Raw genomic sequence first — 18469 nt, 5'->3', positions numbered from 1 at the left:
ACAAACACGCAAAACGGCGTCGTGTATAATCAGAAATTGACGTTAAGGGACCTTTGGGCTTTGCCCTTTGACGATTTGTATAATTCGCTTTTGGAAGATACACGAGTTTTGGAAAAGTCGTACAAAATTTGCTCATCAATAACTACCGGAGGCGCTATAAAGTGGATTGGAATCGTATACGATTCACTCGGAATACGACCTAAAAGTTTATTTCAAATGAAGAAGATCGCTCTCCGCCTTCGCTTGTAGTATCACCTTAGGTGGGTAACATTTTCCAAAGGGTTAGTTGGTTTGTTTTATTAGTCCGCGTAAAACAGCGGGTACTACTTCGAAGGGAAGTATCCAGTGAGGGTCTGTAGCGATCACCTTTAATAGGGAGAGGGCAATTCTCTTCGGGCGGACGTCAACGGAACCAGCTATAATCCCCAAAGGTCAGATTTAGTTTTAAAAGGGAGGACGACGTGGAGATGAGTTTTAACTTTTGGAAACCGATAATGCGCTCGTCGTCTTTTAATCGACGATGGCATTTTCTCGATTAACTACACTTAACTCCGCGTTCCCGACCCGATCTACGCGTATAACTCTCTCTCTCTCTGATGCGGGAGGCGCGGGCTCACCGCTCCACTCTCTTGGTCTCTTCCAATCTTCACGTATATATTTAGGAAATCCATCGGCGCTTCTCTGTCTTTGTATGTCGGGCATATTTCAACCCCCGCCTTCCTCCCGCTTCGTTCTTTAGCGAGACAAATGATTTCGAAGTTCCCTGGGCGCCCCGTCCCTTTTAACCCGATTCGGAAGCGTAGCTCGCTTCGCCGGAAACAAATCGAAACTCTCACGCGCTGCTCCCTCCCCCCCCCCCTATTTCTCCCAACGCAATGTTTAGCAATCCTTAGATATACGTATACAGGTTCACCCTTTTCCGCCTTGTTACTGCTATACGGGTTGCATTTACGGCAACGATACCATGAGGGTACGATCTATTTCGGCTTCGGTCGCGTTCTTAGGGCTGGTTCACACGGGCAGTGTTCTCTACTTTTACCACCTTCTCCGGTTGTTCTAGCGCATGAAAATGATTGTACACACCGACAAAATTTGCCGGGTTTTACCGCCGCGAGCACTACCGGTAAACGAGAAAACGGTTAACCTTTTTTTGAGGCGCGTTAGGCTCGACCCATCGCTGAGCGTTATGCCGTCACGTGATTGACACAAAAATTTCGTAAGCCTACTTTTAAAGAATAGCAAAATCGCTCCTTATATCACGTGACAGCGTAACGCTCTCTGATTGGTCGAGCTCAAAGTGCTTGAAAAAACCAGGAAAATGAATTAGATATATTTCAACATTTTTTCTCCGTTTTCTCGTTTACCGGCAGCGCTGGCGACGGTAAAATCCGGCTAATTTTTCCGTGTGTACAGTTCATATTTCCGTACGCCAGAACAACGGAAAAATAGAGAAAATCAGCTAGGATAACAAACACAGCACCCCACACAAGGAGATCTCAATCCGTCAAAAGTCGCGCATTTTCTTGCGTACATTTTTCATTGGTTAGACACTTAAGCGCCTGTGGCCGTCGGAAGGGGAAAATTTGGAAATGGTTTTCCCCCTTTCCGTAAAACGTTCAGAATTAAGACTCATCCAATGGAATCTGTACACAACACTGCGTTAGCGTGTTTAAAGGCTAGCTGCGTTCTCCTTGTGTTCGTTGTTCCTAGCTGCCTTGTGAACCAGCCTTCAGGTTTCCTCAGTGGGAACGCGCCTCGCGTGCGCAAGCTGGTTCGTATTCAATAGTGCGGTCACGTGACCGAAATTTAGGCCTTTCTTGACCTTTCGGTTCTCCTTCGGGAGCGCGCGTCTTTCGGCCGCCCATCGGCCCTGAGTGGCTAGCCGCGGTTTTTGGTATGCAAAAAAGGAATCTCCAATACATTTAACAGCTCGCTCGTTTTCGTTCTTGATGGGAACCTTTTTGGGTATTTGGCTAGCCCTCTCTTCGATAAGAAAAAAAAACCGTCTTGTACGGGGGTATTTCTGGCCACCTGATACCAACTTTCGCTGCGAATACGTCATGCACTTAACCCCTTTCTTTTCTTCCCGGTGTTTCTGTAACTTCTGTTTATATATCCTAGCCGTCTTTAGCGCCATCTGGACTGGTCGATAAACTCGAATAGTTTAATTTTATGCCGATATAATTTATTTAATCCCTCATCGTTAGAAGAAATTTAAATTGTTTAAATTTAAGTTAACATTTCTATTGGTAAAATTTTTGTATATTCTTAAAATTTAAATTAATATTTTATATATCTTACAACCTGGTGTTTTCATAAAATAAAACAAAAAAATAAAAGTATAAAATGTTTTACTCTGCGTCACGAGCTTGAGCTTATTAGTACTTTTTTTACACGCGCGTTTCGCACGTGGACTTCAAATTCCAAAATCTTTATCGGCTCGAGCACGTGCTCTCTATCTTCAATAACTATAGCTAGTGACGTAGAAAAAACATTTACCCGTTACCTCCGGTATTTTATGGAAACACATATTATTACAGTTTATCGATTTATTTATTACATAAATTTTATTTTTAATTCACCAATTTGGCCTATTTATGCGCCTGTAGAAGTGTTCTACACGCCACGCACCGGTGTACCGAAGGAAGTTAATTTACAGGGTTTCACCAATCTACGTCATCTAGCATCGGCGTTTACGTAATTCTAACCAAAAACCAAATAGTCCAAATTATTTCCCGTAAGCTCTAATTTATTAGGATTCGGATAAAATAGTTCGATTCTTACCGGAGGCGATCGAAAACGACCAAATTTAGCCATTGAAATTCGATAAAAAGCGGAAAGAAGGTTTTCAAACCTTTTACCATAATACTCGAAAACAATCAAACCTCCCGGGTATTCTCGTTTTATTCCTAGTCGCGTTGCCAATGTTGACGTAATGGCAAAAGCGAATACGCGAATTCTCTTTTCGGGGAGGGCCGGGATAAAGTGGAAAGAAAATGGCCATTGCGAAGAGGCATTCTCAGCCTGGGAGCCTTTCCCCTTAATTGAGGGCTTTAACGCGCCGCCGGGAAAATAAATAAATCGAGACTGAGGTGGTATTTGATATACAAGAACCAGCGAGTATTTAGATTTCCCCCCCGGCTGCTATAAGGAGCTTTCGAGACCGTATTTTGGTCTTCTTTTGGAAAGTCTACCCGTCTAAATGCGGCGGCTAAACTTCTCCAGATCCACACGATTGATTTGGAAGTTCTTTTCATCAGACGCCCGAGAATACTACCGTTATGTACAACTTCTTTTAAAGAAATAAATTCCCTACTTCCTTCTGTCTTTTAACCGAAGAAACTTCACTTTTAAGGTCTCTGACTCTCTCTCTCGCTCCACCCTTCTTCGCTTCAGTCTCGTCAAGCGTCCCGTAAAATCCATACCAGCGGCTCCTTCCAGCCTAGAGTTTTGGGAGTCGGCTTAGCTGGAACCGAACGGAAAGCGAGGCGAAAGACCGAATAGACGTTGAAGGAAATGTCAGCTTAGAGGCTTTGGCTTTGACTGGTGGGGTTGGAATGGACGGAGGGAGGCTTCAATCTGAAGTCTAAAAGGCCGTAAAGTTATAGATTTTTCCATCATCGATGCTCGCGTTGCGCGGATATCGAAACAGCCGATTAGAAAATTCTCTTTCCGTTCTACTCTTGATAAATCACTGGCATAGTCATCAGTAGGGACTTCACCTTCCTTCCCCGGTTTGAACCTACTGGGAGGTAAGCCTCGTTTTGGAATATAGTTGCAACTTCATTCTTCTGGTGGGAGATTTTGGGTCGTAGCGGACAACCGCCGATGTTTGAATAAACTGCGCCGAAAATGCGTCCTCCCCTTTTCACTCCTCTTCTCCGCACTACGTGGGATGTCTAGTTTTGCCTTCACTGTTTTACCTCTTCAGGTCGCGCGTCAGTCAAACACCAACGGCCTTATTTCCGAGTCGCCCTTGGGATGTTTATACCCGCGTTCTCCTTGATAACTTTATAAACTAAATTTAGTCCTAGCTACTCGTTAACGAAAGTTTAGGATTGTTTGAAATAACTTGGAATGTTAATTACAACATTAAAGTGTAATTGCGGAAAGTTATTGGAGTAGTTTTGAAAACTCAAGTGGTTTCTATCGATGTTGTTTTGGTTTGAATTAGATAAATTATAATTCTAAGGTATGCGATGGGAATTTTACAAACTTCGTAGCCTAGTTTGGATTTAAACTTTAAAACTTTCCCTAAAAATAAAGCGGAATAATTTGGCCAACCTAATGCGCGTGTAGATGTATTGCACCTGTGGCAAATGAATGAATATTTATTAGCTCAATGTACTGTACAAATCCCTTTTAAAACGGGGAGGAAACCATTTCTGGATCCGCAAGAAGTTTAAAACAACAAACAAACGATATAAATTTTTAAATCGGAAATAAAGTTGCAATAACAATATTTACAAAAATTTCCACTATTTACAAAACATTTTATAATTACAATAAAAATAAAAAGGTTATCGCACGAGGACTTTTCCAACGCAGAGTGGGCACTCCGGTGTTCAGGGAGAAACTAATTTACGGGATTATCTCTACTAACGCCATCTATACGGGACTTATGTTAAACTATTTTATAAAATTGTAATATTTTTCTACAGAAATATTTTGTAAGCTAAACCGTAGCACTCATTTTCCGTGGTTTGATTTACTAAGACTGTATTAATTGGTAGTTTATGGTCGAATTTACCCCTGAAACTAGAGGATGAGTTTTAGAGAACCAATTAGATATTGGACTAATTTGATTTAATTTCGAGGTAAAGAGCTGAAAACCATCCTTCAATATAAATTAATACATTCTCGATATTACATAAAATCACCCTGTTCTTATTCAAAACGTTACATCATTTTGAAAGCCCGATTCGAAACTAAAATATACGCTTTTCCACGCGTATATGTAAATATCACAACGAAATAGAATAAATATAGAATGCGAATAGATTAGTAATTTATCAAAACGGGGTTGCCTTGGGACGTTTAACAATCAATTAGGACGAGCGACAACGAGAGAGAATAATCATCTTCATTTGAATAACGATATCTGTTTCTTAAGATATACGCGGCAATATCTCTCTCTTATCCTATTTTATTGACCTACGCATAATCCTGAAGGATCCTAACTATCTCGCCGCTTCCTTTTATACCGTTATTTTGATTATTCAAAGAAAGGGAAAAGAGTGACGCTTAAAAAATCCACCCCGATACAAGTATGACCGACGGAATAAGAAAAATTCTCTCAAAGGCTATTTTATCTTTATTCCGAAGCAAAAATTTACATTTTCTTCGGAAAGTTCTTCCTTTTTGTTTCTTATACACGGTCGTGCTAGTATTCTTAAAAGGCGTATTTTTTCGCTATTTTACGGTTGAGCTTCTGATTCGGTAACGAGATAAATTCGACTCTCGCATATATTTCTCGCCGCTTCGACCCCCTACGTAACCCCCTACGTTTTCACCGGTAAAGTTTTGAAAGAATGCAAAAAAAACGCCGTTGGATAAGAAATATATAAACTGAACGAGAAAATATATACCCCCTGTGTTTGCAAAAGTACCGTATATACTACACTTTTATTTTTCTTCGCACGGTAGAGGGCGCTTCCATTTTATTACACCTATCCACGCTCCCCCCTCCACCGATCCACCACGTTCCCTTTGTTGGAACGCGCTTTTAAGGTGACGGTGACGAGGAAGGTCGGAATGGAGGTAAAGTTAGCGAGGCGAGAAGCGACGTCTGTATCGCGAGCGAGATTCTGTCAGGTTGGCGTTCATCGACGGGTTTGAATAGTAAAAAATTGGAGGGGAAATAGGCAGCGGCAATTTGTTTTGATAACATTCCGAGAATTCGAATTGTTTTGGGTTCCCGCGCTGGAAGTCAAAGGAAAAGGGTTTATATTCCTTTCCGTCGGCGATAGAACCACCTTTTACCCTGCCGGATCCGTTCTATCTATACATTTCCTTTATCTCCTCGAGGGATCTATAGATTCTCTTTGGCCGTTTTCCCGACGTAACTCTCCGCCCGATAAAAGAGGCCCGCGCCATTTTACCAGAGCCCGCCGATTTCTCCTCGCTCCTTTTAAAAGAAGACTCTCGCATTCCCCCAAGATCAAATTTCGGCCTCTTTTCTAACCTTTTATCCGTATTCTCTACCGACTGATCCTACAAACGGCATCGCGCGCTGATAAAGAAGAGTTCTCGATCGGCGAAATTATTCCTTTGTTTCGGTACCGACGAATGGTAACTTTTCTTTATTAAATCACGCTGGCCACAGTTGCTCCGCTCTTTTGTATGCCAGCCGAAACAGGCGAAGAGACTACCATTCTTTTCTTAAAAGGCCAATTCCCTCCCACGCTTTACAAAGAAACCGAGCGCCTCTATTAACACGATAGATAAAATAAAATCCTTCCCTTAACACAGATCTTACGTGAATGTTAAATACTAGAACTCTAATTATAAACGCTATTAAAATATTCCTTTGGTTCAACTTAGGAAATGTAATAATTATTTGTTTAACTACACCAAAACTTCCTTGAAATTATAATTTTTTTCAACAAAAAGATCAAATCAAATCAATTAATGTTTTATTATTTAATCCAAACTTGTATGGCCAAGTCTTATATGACTTTCAGGCTTCGTTTCCGTGAATGTTAAATTCAAGAAATCGAATTATTAACGTTATTAAAATATTTCGTTTGGTTCAACTTAAGAATGTAATATTTATTTGAAAGTTAGTAATAAATTAAAGTGTTTAACTAAACCTAAACTTTGACGTGTACTGTCTATCAATAAATATTACAATTATTATTTCTAGTTGTTTAAAACTTCGCTAACCTAGGAAAACCTAGCTTAACCTAGCCTAACACTACCTAACCTAGCCTAACCCAAACTAACCTAACCAAACCTAACCTAGTCTAACCCAACCCAACCCAACCTAGCCAAACCCAACCTAGCCAAACCCAACCTAGCCAAACCCAACCTAGCCAAACCCAACCTAGCCTAACCCAACCTAACCTAGCCTAACCCAACCTAACCTAACCTAACCTTACCTAGCCTAACCCAACCTAACCTAGCCTAACCCAACCTAACCTAGCCTAACCCAACCTAACCCAACCCAACCCAACCCAACCCAACCCAACCCAACCTAACCTAATCCAACCTAACCCAACCTAACCCAACCCAACCTAACCTAACCTAACCTAACCCAACCCAACCCAATCCAGTAAACATTACATTTCTTAATTCTAATTATATTTAAAATTTAACCAAAAGATCTTAGTATAAATAGTAACCTAGTTAAATATAACCTTAACCTAACCTACCCCTTCATAACCTAAGCCCTTTCGTTAAGATTTTAAATCTTTACATTAAAATACGTACTGCGTACACTAGAAGTAGTGGATTTCTAATTATCATTTAGCTAATTGTCTGGTGATACCATCGTAAATAGACCTTACACTTGACTGTATAAAGAAACCTTATCTCGTACGACACAACCTAATTATTTCTCCGCTAACCGCGGCCAAGAATACTGATCCCTATTTTTTTCAGTATAGTGCTTTAGACTTTATTATAGACAGAGGGTTAAAAAAATACAAACAAGTATATAAAACCAAAAAATATGGTGGAAAAACGCGTATGGCATAATTCGTTCGGAAAACGTGATTGCCATTGACAACGAAATATATTGGATCCCGGGGGTTTTTCTTTTGATCTATTCACGGAATATTTTTACTTTTTTTTTAACCCCAGTTTTTTCTTTTCTTCGACCTTCTCGGCGGGTTTTTGCCACGGGCCAAACTAGCGTGACCCCGCGCGGATCATAAGCTTTAGTCAAAATCCAAGGTTCTTTTCGGGCAAAATGATTTTTCGGGTTTCCTTCCACCTTTTTTGTTTCTCGTTCTTTCTGATGTTTTCTACCTTTTGTATTCGAGAAACGGGCGCTGTCGTGTCATCAGTATGCCGAACGTCGTTGCCTCCCTCGAATGCTCTCCGTCCAACAGACGAAGGAAAAAAATATTGTTTACACAATGACTCCTCCGTGACTTTTTGTCTTTCGACTTATCAAAGTTCGGAGGCTCTAGCGAAGTCCCATTCGAAGTCAGTCCACCCACGAAATAGTCTTTAGATTTCGAAACCCGCAAAGCTTCTCTCCGTGTTTTCTTTTATGTTCTCGCGATTGTTCTTTCGAACAATGGTTCGAGACGGACTATCTTTCCCCGTAGTTTCGTTTGGATATCCTCTATTTTGCGTTGCGTAGCACCTTCTTTGATGTTTAAAGACCTGAGTTCCATTACGAGGACTCAAACAACATCCGTTATTGTCAATTAGTTCAAATTGATGCCGCGATGTTGCTGGTTTTTACTTGGACCCAAACGCCACGACGGCGAGCGAAAACGCGTAAAAATTGTATTAGGCCTAACGGAGACTTATTGCGTCGACGCTTAAAAATGGTATTAGGCCTAGCGGAGACTTATTGCGTCGACGCTTAAAAATGGTATTAGGCCTAACGGAAATTTTTGCGTCCACGCTTAAAAATGGTATTAGCCCTAACGGGGATTTTTTACATCCCGCTTAAAAATGGTATTAGGCCTAACGGAATTTTTTTGCGTCCACGCTTCAAAATGGTATTAGACCTAACGGAGATTTTTTGCGTCGATGTTCCGCTCTTGTTTCGCTTACTTGTTAGTGTTATTGATGTCAATTTGAAGCGTGTCGGTATCTCGCGGAAGCGTGCAACGGGTGCGAGCTGTGAACGACTGATCTAAGACAATGGAGATAGAGAGATAGAGTGGGAAGCGTTACTCCCACCACGGCCAACTTTGATTTATCGCGCATCTCTCGCGCTACAGCGGCCATCTCATTCGTTGACGTTTCTGTGTTAACCTATGAGCAAAAGATGTGTATGACGTCAGCGCCCCTAGCGGATTATTATTTCTAGTATAGTTTTTACATTGAAGACAATATAACCACCGAGCGTGGCGCTGACCTCCTACACATTATAGTACAGTTTATAGGGGGAAAATCCTTGCTCGCGGAATTTCGACGAATGTGTTGGCCGTAGTAGCGCGAACAGCGCGTGATCAAAGTTGGCCGTGCTCCCACGTTAAATCGGGAGGGGATAATGCAATCGCGAACAACTCAACTAGCTAATATACTTAGACTATAAACTATAAATATATACAACCAAGTATAAGTTCGGTGCCCGGGGAGAAATTAATTTACAATGTATTTTGCCTAATAGTTCTACGGAGCTACATGACCACCAATTATTAACGCTCACGGCTCTAGACGAAATGAATTCGAGGTATCGTAAATCACGACTCTCCCGCATACTCTGTTTCCAGAGATAATAAGTCCGTATTATGATTTAGGGCTCCGTACAACGAATAACAGTCGTAATCCGAGAGAAGTAATATACGACTGCCAGACAATCGTTCCCGCGTCGCTACTAATCCGAATCCAGACGACGGACCATGATTTACAAAAATGCTCCTCTCGGGCTAAGTGGTTCCGCCTTGATTAGCTATGTAGCTCCCAAAAATATGAATCCCACCGTATTCGAGAACGAAAGTGGGCCAATTCCCATTCCAGAGTCGACGAGGCCGGACCGAAATTAAACCCGCAAATGCCCCTTACGGTAATGAAACTCGGAGAGAGTCCTATTTACAGGCGGCCCGTTTTCGAATTTATTTTTATACCGCTTTGACGCGGGGCTAACGTCCCTACTAATTTTTATGACCGTCGTTAAGAGCGGGCTTTTCGTTTTCCGATGAATTTAACCTTCTTCATTGATTTTGATTCGGAAATCTCGGAGAATCGGCGGAGGCTGCTGGCGACGGATTATTTTCCAAGGAACTCCTCGGCGGCTAATTAGGCTACTTTATATTATACCTCGGAATAGTAAAAGAAAATATGGTCGAAGCTTCCGTTGGTCCGCCTCTTAATGAAGGCTCGAGTAACTCCCGGACAATTACCTCGGTAACTTTAAGCCCGGGACGTCGGCTGATAGGCGTGACCTTACGTCTATGGCGGTGGTGCTGGTAGCGGACGCTTAGAAGGAGGCTAAATGGATAATTAAGGGGGTATCTGTTAACTGATAATTAAGCCTTCCAGAGGCGGGCTCTCCCGCCAACAGCTCGCTCCTTAACGCCGAAACCCCTCCGCCATTAACTCCTCAACCTAGAACGTGCGCGGGGGAGGGGATAGGTGAAACACCCTTTAATTACCTTCCCTCTGATTTGTTTCGCTATTTACTAGGGGGGGACCGGTACGTCAAATTCAAGCGGGAGGGCTCGATTGTCCCCGCGCTAGCGTCGAAGAGGGTTTGTTTTTACGTCTTATCATCTATACGTCGCTTTTTTTTTCTACTTAAAAGACTTTACCCCCGTCCTTCGAACTTCGGCGCGTTGCCCGGTTAAGTTTGTGATGGGCTCACTTCCCCCTTCACTCGTTTAAATATAATGTTTTACGTCCGAAACACTCCTCGCTCTCCCCTATTTTGCATATGTATCCGCTAATGACTCTGACGGAGTTCCTTACTAAAACGTTGTTCTCTCTTCGGTTGCCGAGCGTTTTTGAATACGTTTAAAGTTATTTTTCGTGTTTTGTCGTTTAAACCTAATTTTAAACGGGGTTCGTTGAATTTGTTAATTATTGGCACCGTGTTCAACTCGATAGAATGTTACCATGTTATATAGTATATTGGATGATGGTGCAGAAATTGGTCACATCGTAATATCTAGAAGAATCTAGGTGATAGTTAATAGCCCGAAAATGGTTTTTGAAAATTAAATTTTGTTGGTGAGCGCACTTAATTATAATAGTTGAAAATTATTCGTGAGTTCTGAACCGTTCAACCAGTCCCCATGCGCACTATTCGGCAAAAAAAATTCTAGAACTACCCAAATGCAAACTATTCGCAGACAAGAACCTCTTGTTGAACCGTTCGGAACCGTTCTAAATGGTACCTGCTCAAGAGCAAGTACTGGCCAGAACTCAAGGTTGAAATCTCTAAAATTCGTCTGCACATCGGGCTGCGTACGTCAAATCGTACGATCCTAATTTGAATCACAACTATTCGTACAAAAGTTCTGAACTATCCAGAACTTTTGCGTGACGTCACAGCTCAGTCCTAGGCCGTTCTCTTAACGGTTCAGAACTCACGAATAGTTTTCAGCTAATAATAATAAAAAAATCACATTGAATTTTCGATCACGTGCTCCTGAGATTTTGGACTGAACCGGCAAAAATAATTACTCGTAATGTTTTCCAAAAATGTGGCCATTGTCTACTTTCGCGCTATTTCAAGCTGAACTCTTTGAATTTTGTATTTTAACTTATAAAACTAATAGTTATGTGTAGAACAGCCTCTTGTTTAGTGATTAAAATAATTTTGACGATTTTAAATTTAAAAGAAATTAAGTTATTACGTTTTAATTCGGACCCCCGGAGCTAAACATGTTGGGCAAGCGCCCAAACTACCCTTTAGTTAGGACCTTATATCTCGTTAACTATTAATATTATAATTATCAAAATTATTTTAAGCACTAGAGGAAGGTTCAGCCTAATAATAAATAATTCAATGATGTAATTGTTAAAACAGAAACGTTCAGCTTGAACGAAAAAGAGGCTTTTACTATATTCTTCCCCCTTTAGACATATGTTTGCATAAAAGCCTTTCATCGTTTAATTAATTGTAATTACTTACTTACTTACTAATTAAATAATTAAATATACCCAGCATACCAAATAATCTAATTACAATGAGTACTCTGTTGACTGTACCTACAAAAGCGCTAGTTATCCTAGTGTCTTACCAACTAATGTTTCTATTATGTTTGCTTTTCAAATGTTATTTCAATTTCCCTCCGTGTTTTGAGGTCTTAAAGGAGGCTTTAGCCGCTCCAAAGAACACCCGACATATTTGATTAACTTTCGCTGGCCATTTTTCTTCCACATTAAAAGTGTTTATTCTCAGTGTTGTGTTGATTATATTAAATTATTATTTGACGCTTATTGCAAACTAGTTCTGATGGAAATGGTTGCTAAGCGAGTCTTATTAGAAAATATCCGTAAATTGAAGCAGATATCGCAACCCTTGCATTGGGAATTTTTCCCATCACTTTTCACAAGCATTCCGACTTGCAATGTTAAACTTTCTTACAAGATTGATATTATTGGTTGTTTAAAAACGTCTTTGCTTCGTAATAATCATACAGACCGTGCAATTACATTTAGGACGAGAAGCAATATTAGACAGTTCCAGCACCTAGTGTAAATGCGTAAAGGCGAACATCTACGTTCGGTTCCAATGTCAGGAATGGGCCTGAAAGTTAGCATTGGCATATTTTCACGAGTTTCTGAAACTTTCAAAAGACGTTTAAAGGGGAACGGCCAATCTTTTCCAAATATGGCCTTATTTACGTATCAAAAGATTAACAAGACGTTCAATATACTAACACGTACCTTTTTTTGTCTTGAAAAAATAGCTTTTGGCCCAAAAAGTTGAAACGAAAAATAACGCCAGGTGCTTGGGTTTGAATTTTCGCCGCCATCTTAGGGGCTGCCGCCAGCGCCCCTAACCCCGTATGAGCGATTTGCGAACTATCCTAACTTTTAAAATCGCGCGATTTTGGCTTAGGTCTCTTATAACTGGAACGCGCCGCGCGTGCAAAACAAATTTTTCGCGTCTTCAGCAGCGCGCGCTTTTACGTTGTTTTTCTGTCTCACCGACTTCTCACCGGGTGTTGCGGTGGACACGCGCTTTTCGATTTACCGATTTTTTTTATTTTATTAAAAATTAACCACTCAATATTTTTTGATGCGGTTTTCGCCATAAATTTTAGTTTTTAATGGGCTATAGGGCTATCTAACTGATTAAAGCTTGACCGTTCCCTTTTAAAGCCCTCGTTCAAGGTCGCACGCGCCTCCTCAAAGAAAATATACGGGCGCGCTATCAACTTTAGCCTTACAAATAAAACTAACACAAACGCGTGACTATTTTATTCAATGACTCGCGCATGCACGTAGGGGGAGGAGAGTGGCATTTATTAAAACTTTCTGTTCTTTCGATTTAGTTTTTCAATAGGTGGTTTTTTTTTGTCCCAGGACAAAAAGTGTAAACTTTTTACCCTTGGACGTTTTATTCGCCTGTTCTCGGGGTAAGATTTACCCTGTCCCGAATTTTGTTCGCTTGTTCCAGAGCTCAAACGTTACACTTTTTACTCCTCCTCGAAAGGAGGTGTAGAGCGAGTAATCTAGCTTATATAGGAAATCCGTCTGCTTAAATTTTGTTTCACGAAAACATAACGGGTTTTGAACATCTTCACATGTGGCCAGCTTTTAATAACGAATATCCAATTGCTAAATGCTATTTAATGACTTTAAAAGTTGCTTGATGACTTAGACCTAAGGTGGTGTCTTGGGTATTAGCCTAGCTGATTATTATTATTATTAAATAAATAAGAAAAAATAGTCATATATTGATGATCTCACCACCGGTCGCCATCTTAAAAACAAAACAAATATATAACCTTTAACCTCTAACTACTCCCTTCTTACTCCAACTCGTTTTTTTTCCGTCAAGATAGAATTGGAGTAAATTGACGTCATAGGGCTACACTTTTGAACCTGCTCAAAAAAACCCAGAAAAGGCGAAAAAAAACACCTAATAATTAAATCGGGATTCATAATGCTAAGTCATTCTCTGTTGAAATTAGATTAGAGTGGACCTAGCAGCTTGTAGGGCACGTATTACAATCATATCTGAGTCATCTGCCTCGTATACAGACGCGCTTACCAAACCGACTCCTCTTAAAATTGAATATTTCATTCGGTGCAAACGCTGTAGGCTCGATCGGAGTCTGCCAACGAAATAACGCGGTTGGGGAATGATAAATGAGTTAATGTAAAAATTCCCTCGGTTCGACGAGCTTTAATATTTTGTATCAAAATAAGTATAAAAAATTCTTTTAATCCCCTTCGCATCGGAGATCCCCGGCCCTTACATACCCTCGACTTGATTTTGCAGTTCAGGAATTCGTGTCGGAAAATTTTCGGTAGAGGAAGCTGAAAGGGGGATGGAGGGAGAGAATCTGCTTATCGTAAAGTACGGCGAAGAGACCCGAGGCGTCTACGAAACTAGCCAAAGTCCCCTTACCATTCTCTATTGAAATCGCGGGAATAGGAGAGAGAGGGACCTCCGCCGTTGATCGTCCAGATAGAGGCGTCCGCCGAAAAGAAAAGAGAGCACCCCTTCTTTTATTTATAGTCCTCTTATAGCATCTCCTCTATATTCATTTCCCCTTCGCGCGGTTCCATTTTTGGACCATTGTCCCCGAACACCCCTCCGTTCCTTTAAACCCCCTCCTTCGCTCCTACGCCGTCCGCTTCCAATCCCAACGCCCATAGACATCTCCCCGACCTTCCGCCTCCAAATTTCGCGTCTCTCTTCGGTTCAGTGTTGCCAATGTTTGACGAGTGAAAATCCCACAGTCCAGTTCCAAAATTTCCAGCCAAACCCCCTACACGTTTTTAGCCACGCCCCCTCTCAAAACTCAGCGGAAAACATGCGAAATATTTTCAAGTTTCGTAGGCCAGCGCGGGAAAAAAATTAAATAAAAATTACTAATAATTTTTATAGCGGTAGAGAAATAGAAGTCTGATATTTTCGGTTTATGAATTTCTGGAAATAGTGCTTTTTCAAAAATCCCACCAAATCAATGATTTTCGCTTAAAAATCCCTTGATCCCACACAGCCCAAAAATCGCCAAAAATCCCACAATGTGGGATTTATCCCACACATTGGCAACACTGCTTCGGTTTTCCAAAGCTTAAACTCACGCGAAAACTCTTTTTCTCTTCCCGCGCACGGTTTTTCCCTTCGACCAGAAGCGACGGTGGCTCCAATCCGCGGCTCCCTTTCAAATGCTGATGATTCTGATTTTCATCTTGAAGGGAGAGCCCCGAAACGAAGGAGCCGCTTCACCCACACGCCGTCTACTTTTTAAACTGGAAGGTTTTTCCCACGTTGCACCTGCGCTTTAGCGTTTGGAATACTTCATTCTATAAAATCTTTCCCACCTGTCTTTCCCCTTTGCCTATCATTGCCAGGGTTGGCATAGAAATAGCCATACCGGTTATAGTCACCTAAATAAATCCGGTTATAGCCACTTGAAAAAAATCCAGATTTTTGTGGCTTTTTTTAAAAAAAATTACAATATGAATATTTTAGTAAATTAATAGTTTTTATTTAGAAATTTAGTTTTTTTTTGTTTCATATTTAGAAACCGGTTTACTTTTACCAGTTTTTCGGTAGGTTTAAAGTTCCAAAGTTCGCTGCCTCGCTTCTGTTGTGCGTCATACACAAAAACTAGGGGGAATTTCCCGAGGAAATCAAAAGAATTCATTTATTTTATATAGTTATTTCGCTTTATTTGTTTAGTTTCTTATTTACGACAGTAACTGCAGACAATTTCTACTTACATAAGTAAAAGGTACTGTTTATAGTTATGCCGGTTATAACCGGAAAAAAAACGGTTATAGCCAATTAAAACCACTGGTCTGGATTTTTTCAAAAAAAGCCGGCTTTTTTCCAACCCTGATCATTGCTGCCACAAATTTCACATCAACTTTGGCAGTATGAAGTCCAATTGCGGTAGCATAAACTTCATATTTGACTTTGACGGGGATTTTATGGAAACATCTAAAGTTGTTAATTTTCCGGAAAAATAAAATGCGGAAAAATTTACAGATAATTTTACGGATAATTTTTCGCAAATCGGATAAAATAAAAAATTGAAACATAAATTACTTTTTAAGGGTTTTTAATGTTTTTAACTTTTTATCGATATAAAATGTCTAATAACAGTAAACATACTACAAAACATTAATAGTGTTACATTGTTAATCAGTTTAAAGCTAGTCTAGAGGTTTAGTTTTACTTTTAGATTCGAAAAAAATGAGGCGAAAATTCCGCTTTATTTAAATTTGCAAACAATATTAGACTAATCATGGAATGAAAACTTTATTATTTATTTCTGAAAAATACGGAAAAGGCCTCGGTAATTTTCCGGAAAATATTCCGACTTACAATCCTAAGAACATCTTTTAACGAGCGTTCGTATTTACTTCAATTGTAGCGAATTTTAATATTTTATTTTCTAGTACGCTATTTCTACAATCAAACAAAATTCGCTCAATAAATCAATTATTCAAGAGTTAAATTTGGTTAATTTATAATTTTAAATAAACCGTAATACACGTACATTTTCATTTCTTGGATTGAAAACTCAACTTTGAATGACAGAACTGTAACCTTGTTTTCAATAGGCGCTTAAATAAAACACCCTTCAAGGAAATCGCCAAGTAATATTTCCGAGAGCCAGGACCATGTTTTTGCTAAGCCTTATTATGCCAAAAAACGGTCCCTGATTAAAAGGGAACACTTGTTCCATACCGTATAGGTGAAAAAATTCCATTATTTTAACAAGCACTATATAAACAGTGAACTGCAGGTCCTGGCTCGCTGAAATATTACTTCTTGGGGATTTCCTTGAAGATGTTTTATTGACGCGTCTATTGGTCGATTCCTAAATTCACTGGATGAAAATTCCCATCTTGTGAAAATTCACTTCCATGATACCCAAGGATCGTCTCGACATAGTCATTATCTCTATATAAGTATAAACATAAGTAACATAATAAACATAAGTGTGGCACAGAACGAATGATAGTCTGTCGTGGAGTGGTTGCGAAATAGGAAGTTTCCAAACAGGAAACTCGTCTCTTCCTACTCTTTCCGTTGGCAAAATAGTTGGTTAGTTTGATGGAGAGAAATACGAGCGTACACGCGTTTAGGTTTGAAATTAGAAAATAAATAACTTCTGAAATGGAGCCAGTGTTATAGTTATTTTTATCTTCCGATTCAATAATTCATCATTATTTTCCAAAAGTCAGCGTTATATACACTTTTGAAAGCATTTCAATTTTCAATAGGCCTTGGCTGGTTCGTCTAAAAGGCTTCCGGCGGACCGTCGCCAATTTTCCGGGCTTTCTCGAAATGCAAGGAGCAGTTTGCTGAGAGTTGTCAGTCCGCCGGTACGCAAGGGTTTATGTTGTCATTGGCGAAACAAACTATCATTCAAAAAGTTTAATTGGGTCATATAATTAAATACATTCTTGACCACACGTAACCTAACGCAATCTTGTAAAATACTAAAAATGGGGTGGACTTTATAACTTCCCAACTCAATATTTTCCTATTGACGTATGCAAAACAGTGTGTCAGCACTCGTTAACGTGAACCTCATGAAACCTTCACCATTTCTATAGATAGCTCCACGATTTCTCGTCACGACCCGTTTATTTTATACAATTTGGTCTGGCATGCCGTATGTTACCTCGACAAACAGACGACCCTAACTCGGCTTCGAGGTCCGTCAACCGGACAAACAGGGTAATCCATTTCCCCGCTGACTTCACCGTCGTCCCCGTTGAAGGCGTCACCATCCGGTATGTAATCCACCGAATCGAGATAAATTGGATTCCTTTCAGAACATTTTATACTCCCGGAGAGACGATGGTAAAATGGTAAAACTTAAACCTATTCGTCCCGGGTGATAATATACACGAGGTAGAAGAATAAAAGAGGGGAGCTAGGCGCCAGAAAGGAACCGTTCATTTCCATCTTAAAAATACTTCAGGGGACCATATTCCGGTTGAGAGAGAAATGGAAAGCTGTAGCGAAGGACCGTATCGTTTCTCGCGCGCCACGATTTCGTCTCTTTTTTTCCCGAATGGATCGAGTCGGGATATATACCTTATCGGCGTCCTATCTAGGCCGGGCCATTCTATTTTCGGGGCTTTCACCCGGCCCGCAAACCCCCCTTTCATATAACCCGCGGATTCGTCGTAATGCGAGCCGTCAATATGGAAAAGAGAAGTAGCCTTCAGAAGTAGCTCTAATGGCGGCTCTCTCTCTCTCTCTCTCTCTCTCTCTCTCTCTCTCTCTCTCTCTCTCTCTCTCTCTCTCTCTCTCTCTCTCTCTCTCTCTCTCTCTCAATCTCTCTCTCTCTTTCTTCGCTTTGTAGCAAATCCGCCCACCTTCGCCCCCCTTCGCCCATTTTAGGACCCACCAGAGCTCTCTCTTTTTCACTGGCTAGACGGATTGCTTACATTTATTTCATTTCTCAAAAAAAAAAAGAACGACTATCGCATCTCGAAGAAAGATGCGATTTGAACGTGCTGGCTAAGCCTAATGTTCTTTGGCGGTTTTCGAGGCGATTTTATTAAGCGAGTGTCCCGGAAAAGTCTCGAGCAGACGCGCAGTTTCTCGAGTCACTCTTTTTTCCTTCCCGATATTACCGTGAGTCTTAATCACCCCCGACTAACTAACCGATGACGTTTGGGATTTTGT

The 18469-nt window shown here is 40.5% G+C and overlaps 1 protein-coding gene across 1 annotated transcript in view; it reads right to left on the bottom strand.

Annotated features, from left to right (window-relative positions):
- The window catches only part of LOC149923079 (uncharacterized), a 64887-nt gene that overhangs the window by 29345 nt on the left and 17073 nt on the right, over positions 1–18469 (bottom strand). The gene's annotated exons all lie outside the window — the stretch shown is intronic.

This window comes from Leiobunum rupestre, chromosome 11, assembly GCF_980474605.1.
Source record: "Leiobunum rupestre chromosome 11, qqLeiRupe1.1.hap1, whole genome shotgun sequence".
NCBI classification, from domain to species: Eukaryota; Metazoa; Arthropoda; class Arachnida; order Opiliones; family Sclerosomatidae; genus Leiobunum; species Leiobunum rupestre.
Note: the sequence above shows the minus strand (reverse complement) of the source record. Positions and strands in the feature narration are given on the sequence as shown.